Source organism: Hyperolius riggenbachi, chromosome 6 (assembly GCF_040937935.1).
Source record: "Hyperolius riggenbachi isolate aHypRig1 chromosome 6, aHypRig1.pri, whole genome shotgun sequence".
Lineage (NCBI taxonomy): Eukaryota > Metazoa > Chordata > Amphibia > Anura > Hyperoliidae > Hyperolius > Hyperolius riggenbachi.
The window spans coordinates 325,273,905-325,282,517 of NC_090651.1; positions in this window are offsets into that span (position 1 = coordinate 325,273,905).

Consider the following 8,613-nt stretch of genomic DNA (forward strand, 5'->3'; position numbering starts at 1 on the left):
TTCTGCGAATAGCTGCCAGTAGGTCCCCTCCTCTTTTTGGCAAAAATACCCTCTCTATGCCCTGGAAGGAAAAGCCAGACATATCACTACCATGTGAGTTTCTAAAGTGTTTGGCCACATTCGAGATATTCCTGGTGGACCAGGACGCCCCCAAATAATGTTCGGAAATTCTAGCCTTTAGGGGTCTGGTGGTGCATCCCACGTACTGTACTGAGCATAAAGTGCATGTAACCATGTAAATGACATTGCTGGTATTGCAATTAATGTAATGTTTTAATGCACATCTATAACCGTTAGATAGAGACTCAACTACCCGTGTTCTGTGGTGCACTACACAGTAATGGCATGAGGGGATACCACACCTATAAGATCCCTTGGTAGTGAGCCAGGTGGGGGGTCTGTCTGTGGAGCAAAATAGGCTCGGAGACAAAGTGCTCCCAAGTGTTGGTGCTCGTCTACTGGCGAATTTAACACCTTCCCGTAGAAAAGGCTGCAAATCGTCATCTGCCTCCAAAATAGGTAAGTATTTACTAATAATACTCTGAACTTCTCGAAGCTCGGAGCTATACGTGGTGACGAAAACAGGCCTCTTTATAGCACTAGCTTCAGAGGCAGACCCCCGTACCAGTTGGCTCCTCTGGACCGAAAGTGCCCGTTGCTTGCCCCTCTCAATTGTCCATCTAGGGTACCCCCTCTCACTCAAACGCTTTTCAATTATGCAATATGTTAATAAGGTGATGTCTGATGCAAACACACACAATGGTTATACTCACAAGGACGGGTCGCCTCCAAGGCAACCAGTGGATAAGCAGACGGGGAGAATTGTAACCTGACCCCGCTCAGGGTTAAGAAGTCGCTCTCTGTAGATAGAAGGAAATGGGGATACACCCCTCCACCCAGGGTGGACTCACCTCCCTTCCGAAAAAATGGCCAGACAACGGGCAGGTTACTTCAAGTTTAAAGTAACATTTATTATGCGGTCCAAAAGTGCACTGGCTGCTTGGCCAGCAAGATTTACTCAGCTTTTCTACCTCCCAGTCCAAAACTGTTATCTTCTTTTAACTCTTTAGGGGATGACTCATTTGTGGGATGATACTTTTGTGCCCCATACTCATTTATTACGTGTGTGTGTGTCTTGGGGGGGGGGGGCAGCAGGAGTAAGGGGGGACACATATCTGCAGGCCACTTACTAAAGAGGGATTCCAGATTTCAACATTGCAGCTATGCACGGCTCCTAATAACTAAATAGTGGGACAGTTCATGCTTCCCTACACATCCCCACGTAGAAAGAACTCCATGGAATTTTGCTGCGAGGGGTATGGCTACATGCTGGTTCCGTGTAGTGCTGGTGTCTGGGATTCGATGTTAAACGCTTTCATCTAAGTGAATGGAAGCATTTGTATTGGGCTTTTACCGGCGTTTGCTCTAACGCGGCGTTCCGATCCTGATTATTACCGTCGTTACATGTAGCATCCAGGGGTAGAAGCTTGTGTGAACCAGTCCTTAGAAGAAAAAGACCCAGAAAGTAGTTATAACTTTATATGAGAAGAGGATCCATTGAATGTTTAATTTAGACTGAATAGGCTCCATAACTGCTTAAAGAGAATCTGCACTGTGGAAATCTTACATACATAAATAAACGTACCAGCCTGTTTGTTGTTTAAAATGCCCTTGTGGACTAGTATATGTAGGGGAGACAACCTGTAATGTGAAGGTTCGGATTCAAGAACATAAGCATAGTATAGCAGAAGTGCGCAAAATCCTGGAAAAGGGGATCGAGAAGCAGAATGTCCCTGTGGGCCGACATTTTGTTCAGGCCGGATATTCTGCTTCTCAGTTGAGGTGGATGGTTCTGGATTCTGTCCTCCCTCTGCAAAGAGGGGGAGATAGAGAAAAGATACTGCTCCGTAAAGAAGTGGAGTGGATAAGAGCATTACAATTGTGTCAGCCCGAGAGGCTTGAATGAACATGTGAGTAATAAATGCGTTTTGTGATTTATTACAGAAAAGAATAATTGGTGGGAAAGCAATGCTGCGGGAAATTTTGATGACCCCTCCACTAATCATTGCAGGGTAGACGGTATAGTAGTGCCCTGTATAGGAAATAAGAGTTTATTGAATGTTTTGTAATGATGATGTTTGCACTAAGGTGGGACTTCCTGTCAGGGCGGTCCTATATAAGGGGATGTAGTTTGTGTGGGTGGTACACTTGAGGAAGGGTCAGGCGACCTGTAAAATGTATGTGTCCTTTGCTCAATAAACAAACGAAAGTTTGAAGCCAGTGGAGTGCCTTTTCAAATTATTGAAGTCTACAGTTTGCAGGAGTGGTGGACCTGCTGGGAAAGAGTTCTGGCTCCAGCTACCTTAATCAGGTGAGCAATAACTGAACCCCAGGGAGACGATTGTATTAAATAAATGTACCAGCCTGTTTGTTGTTTTCTCCTAGCCCCCTCTGTGACATTTTCGCTGTTCCCTGCTGCTTTCTTGGTGATAAAATCAGTGTTGTATTCATTGTTTTTGTAAACAATGAAGATGGCCGCCAAACAGGAAGTACATCATCAGAGCAATTGCCTGTTTGCAGAGGCTCCTCTCAAATGTTATTTGATTGCTGGGATGTTACACCAACTGCATTAGCTGCTTGTCTGAGCTCTGAACTGATCTTTCTGCACTCACTGCTATTCACAAGGTCACAGCTCCTGAGCCTGCAGACGCTGGCTCTGAGCAGAGACCTTGTCTGACTCATACACATAGCACACACACAGAGTCTGCAGGGGGCGGGGGGAGGAGGTGTGTATAACTTCTCCCTATTACAGCAGAGCAGTGCATTCCTCTCTGCCTCGACAAGGGTTGACAAAGGAAAGAAGATTAGATTTATTAGAGACAGTGCAACTAGAAAAGGCTGCAGCAAGCCAGACCACATTAGAACAGGTGTAGGAACTTATAGGAGAGAAGAAATAAGGCTGAAAAATTTGTTACAGAGTCTCTTTAAGGACCACAGGCTTCAACCCAACCCATCCCCCCCCCCCCCCCCCCTTCACCGTGACCAGGCCAATTTTTACAATTCAGCACACTGCAGCTGTAACAGTGTGCTGCACGACCACACAAATTACTCTTGCACCTTTTCTTGCCACCAACAGAGCTTTCTCTGATCTGATTGCTGCTGTTTTTTTTTTTTTAAATCAATTTTATTGTTTTTTTTTTTTTATTATTAAAACCGCCTGTTTTCTTTTAAATGTATCCCTCCCCCCAAGAACTAATCACTTCTATCGCCTCTCATAGGCATCAGCCTATGAGAGGGAGAGCTTTGTGAGTCTCTCCTGGTGACAGCTCAGTGGCAGAGCTGTCCCCTGTACAGCACTGCACTAGATCGCAACGCTGTACAAGCATTTGCTGCATTTTATTATTATTATTATTTTACAGCCTACCAGCTCCAATTTCAGCTGACAGACTGTTTACGGAGCGGAGCTCCATAACTCAGCATGGATGTGTGCAATCCCCACTAATCTCTGCCCCCAGGACTTGACGCTGATCGGCGTTAGGTGATCCTGGGTGAGCCATTTTGAAACCGCTGATCGGCGTTAGGCAGTAGTAGAGTAGTTAAATATAGATTAAAAAGTCATGGCCATCTACCTCCCATAGCCCTTTAACCCCTTACCCCCTATGCCAGTGATGGCTAACCTTGGCACTCCAGCTGTGACAAAACTACAAATCCCATCATGCCTCTGCCTTCCCGAGTTATGCTTAGAGCTGTCAGAGTATTGCAATGCCCCATGGGACTTGTGGTTCCACCACAGCTGGAGTGCCAAGGTTAGCCATCACTGCCCTATGCAGACTGGTATAACTTATTTTCAGCATGAGGCAGCGCCCCAGACCTATCTCTATCTGCTCGTGTGGCCTATATCTATCTGCTCGCTGGGCCCTGGTTTTACCAGCTCACACGGGACAAGGGTTTATGGGGGCTTGGGAAAGGATAGACACACTTTTTTTTTTGCAAAATATATTTTCATTCAATACAACCGCATACATGATGCTAGTTGTGGTATGCGGTGTAGTGCACATTACATTGCTGCGTGAGCACCAGAAAAATCTGTTTATCTTATGAATTTGTTTTCCTCATAGCTGTAAAAAGGTTTTATCAGCCTTTTGTGAATCAACCCCAATTAGGCATAAATCAGGAATTAAGATTATGGCCCTGATTCAGGAAAGGCCAGTAAAATTTTACTCGTGCTTACACAAGCAACATATCCTGCATTGTACAAATACTATGGGCTTGATTCACAAAGCGGTGCTAACTGTTAGCACGCCTGTGAAAACCCCCTTAGCACGTCTAAACCAGCTTTTCGCGTGCAAAACTTTATGCGCGTAAAACTTTATGCGCGTAAAACTTTACGCGCACACTCTCCGCGCGAAGTGCCCATTAAAGCCTTAGCGCGCGCATAGGACTAAGGACTTAGCGCGCGCATAGGACTTTGCGCGCGTAAAACTTTGCGTACAAAACTTTGTGCGCGATCTGATTGAGAAATTCGGTGCTAACCTACTTAGCACCCTGGTTAGCACGTCTAAAGACTTTAGACGTGCTAAGTAGGTTAGCACTGCTTTGTGAATCAAGCCCTATAACTTTCATTGTGTATACAGCGCTTGAGTTGCTAGCAGCTCCGCTTCTAGGGGCGGGCGAGGTGGGTGTCCGCCCGGGGCGCAGTAAGCAAAGAGGGTGCAGTGATTGCGGAGGGAGCTGTGGCCACACTCGGACGCAGACGCCGGAAGGGGGGCACGACTTTTCCCTCCCTCGCTCTACCTACACTGGGGACACCTATGCCATGCTACATATACAGGGGGCACCTATACCTGGATACCTATACAGGGGGGCTCATTTGAGTCCACATAGAGGGGAAGGCACATTTTTTACACCCTCTCCCTGGGTGCAATTTAGCCTAGAAACTGCCCTGGTTGCTAGTATAGCACACACCACGCAATTAGTAAAAAAATTAATTAGACCAGCGTTGCACTCATACACATAACGCAAGTTGCGCTATTTGCGCAATAAACACAACCTTGTTTGTGTAAATATTGATAAAATGTATGTCAAATGTGAGTTTTAATGGCCTTTCCTGAACCAGGGCCAAGGAGATACAAATCCTGATTTGATAGGTAAAATGAGCGAGGCAGGGCATCTTGGGGCATGCTGCACGCAGCGTAGCACTGTACCAATGCTATAGTCTGCGGCCTGTGAACAGTTAATTCGAGGATCCGATGATCGCCGGACCCCAAATTACTTCTCCCTCTGTGTTGATATGACTTGGAGAAGGAATAGTAATTACCGCTGTTATAATTTAAGTAGGCCTCAGTTATTTGGACTGAGTTTAGGTAAAAGGCTTGTCCGCAGAGTATACCTTTAAAATAAATAGAGTTTCTTGTGATGCAGGCAGAAGCATCTCAGTGTCTGCTTAAATAACAAGCAGATACTGAGAACAAGTTCCTGAAGGAAGGCCACAGGCCTACACTGCCCCAGACATATGGACTACGAAAACAATCAACATAGGCCATGTTTACAAAATACCACATTCCTGTATGTAAGTGAAAGGCATCATTAAATATTAATCGAGTAGGTGTGTATTATGACACCACGAGGAGTCTAAGTCAATAGTCGGGTCTGGGGGATGGCTAAGATGAGGTCACATTTAACTCTTTCCTGGTCAGTATTAAAGGGCTGGGTGGGCACACGGAGCTCACTCTGCTTCCTACTTTCCTGCTATCTATATGCTGACTGGAACCTCTAAGTATTTCCATTCTATATGTAATCTGATATGATGTATGCTGTACATAGGTAGTCTAGAAGATGTAACGTAGTCTAGAAAGAAGGTAACTGACTAACATTCAGGAGGAAGGTTAGTCAAGAGCTGTAACGCCAAGAACTTAAACAGAAGAAGTTGCTTTGCTAGGATATGATGAACTGTATCTGTATTTCTGTTTCCTGAATAAATAACTTGTACATTGAAGAAGCCTGAGAACGGTCTATCTCCAATAATGCTTGCTGTGTTGAGACTAGAGTCAAGTTATCTCACAGTCTGTGAGGCGCAACTATAAGAAGTTGCTGGTGTCGAAGCAAAAAGGTGATTATAACAACCGCCATGTGCCATGCTCGCAAAATGGGGTAAATCATAAAACATGTTTTGTGAATAAACTGGATTATCTGACAATTTGACATATCCCACAGTTCTGAACTTCTTTTTAAAGGACAACCGAGGTGACATGTGACATGATGAGATAGACATGTGTATGCACACAAATGACTATGCTGTGTTCCTTTTTTTTCTCTCTCTGCCTGAAAAAGTTAAACATCAAGGAAAATAACATTTATATTGCGCTTTTCTCCTGGCGGACTCAAAGCGCCAGAGCTGCAGCCACTAGGACGCGCTCTATAGGCAGTAGCAGTGTTAGGGAGATTTGCCAAAGGTCTCCTACTGAATAGGTTCTGGCTTACTGAGCAGGCAGAGCCAAGATTCAAACCCAGGTCTCCTGTGTCAGAGGCAGAGCCCTTAAAGTGAACCTCCGGACTAAAAATCAACTCAGCAGCACTGAAAAGGCCTGCTGTTTCTATAACAGTTTCACAGCATCAGAACTTTGTTTCTTTCATACAAGCCTCATTTTTAGCTGCACAGAAGAAAACTGCCTGGGCTTTTTTCCTCTGATGCTGTGCATAGCATGATGGGATTTCTGATGATGTTGTTCTCGTTCTGCTGTTTTGGTGCAATTTTTTTTTTTACATTTTGAATTTGACATTTGAAGCCTAGCGTGTGCAGCTCTGAGGGGTAATCAGGACACAGGACAGTTGGAACTGTGTCTCCTGCTCCTTGTCGCCTCCTTTCAACCAAAAAGATGGCTGCCCCCATGACAAAGATGGCAGCCCCCATGAATCACAAACATTTGCCTGTTCTTTTAAAACAGGGTGGGTAAGAGATTATATTACCTATCTATTCTAATTAACATAACTAATGTAACTTGATGACAGTATGTTTGTTTAGGCTGAAGTTCCCCTTTATGAATTCCGACTTAAGATCTTCAAATTCAGAGAAATCATACAGCACAAAGTGCTACTGATGTTCCCAGAATACGTACACCCCATACTTAGTAGGAAGCGGCGTGATAGCATTTCCAGGTGACTTTACGTTATAGTGTGTACAGATTTTTTTTAATTATTATTATTATTATTGTGCTCAGCCCTATCACACTTCAATTAAGCTGAAGAGCATAGCCACGCTGTACACTTACACTGTGAAGCACATGCTGAGCAGTAACCTAACCTACAGCCTAGAGGAGAGAAGGAGAGACGTACAGGTTGTACGGGAATCCAGAGCTGGTGAATACTGGTTTTAACATCAGGGAAAGAGAACACAATGCAGAGATACTTCGCCTCATCATTCGGGAGGCGGGGCAGTGGGGAGGGGCATCAAAATGCACATGCAAATAGATTTGAGGAAATACTATGAACTTGCCAGGAATGTGGGAACAGGTGACCTCTGACCCTGAAGGTGACAATGATTTCTTAAAGGATAATTACTCCACCTACCGCAGTAAAACAGCAATAGCCATAGATCAGTGCTAAACAAGTCTGTGGGCAATTTCATGTTAATAAACTTTATTATTATTATTAATATTATTAAGTATTTTAAAGGGAACCTGAAGCGAGTAAAATTATTTAAAATAAACACATGTTGTAGCTGCAAATGAATACTACATACTTACCTTACCGTCAGTTCCTCTCAGAAGCTCACCATTTTCTTCTTACAGTGATCTCTTCCAGTTCTGACAATATTTTGTCAGAACTGAAATATACCAGTTGCTGTCAGTTATATATCAGCAGCTGTTAGTTATGACTGAATGTGCAAGGTAATGTCCATGTTTCCCTATGGCTCAAGTGGGTGATATTACAGTTTAACAGTGTGCTGACCAGGAAACTGTTATGGGGTAATGGCCATTTTTAAAATGGAGGACGGAGAATTCAATTAATCACAGTGGACAAATAGGACGCAGGAGAGGAGAAAGAGATTGAGGAGTAGACTACACAGGAGGTAAGTATGACCTGTGTATTGTTATTTTGACTTACCGTAATATTTTCAGTTTAGGTTCTCTTTAAGCAGCAGACAGTTAAGAATGAAAAAAGTAGCAGTAAGCTTACATTGCACTTCTTTGCAACCATGGCGAGTACTTCATCTGTCTTGGAAGGCCCACATTGCTGCTATTAAAACAGAGCAATTATATGTTTTGTGATACACTTCAAGGGCCAGTTCACACAGACGCTTGCATGCTGTTTATTGGCGGTCGCAGCACTCATCAATTAAGCACTGTCCATTCAAATAGATGAGCGCGCCTTTACAGTCTTTATCTCCCTTTACCACTGTATGCGCATATCTGCGTTTTGATCCCTTTTTTTCCCCATTGTTTAATGTGGCCACACATCTAGCTATGATGGGCAAATTTAACCAAGAGACAGATCTCTCTCTGATCGAATCTGATCGGAGAGAGATCTGTCAGCTGCCCATACACCTCAAGCCGATTTCCAATCGATTTCAGCATGAAATCTAGCGGTAATCGACCTGGTGACTCCGCCTAGCCG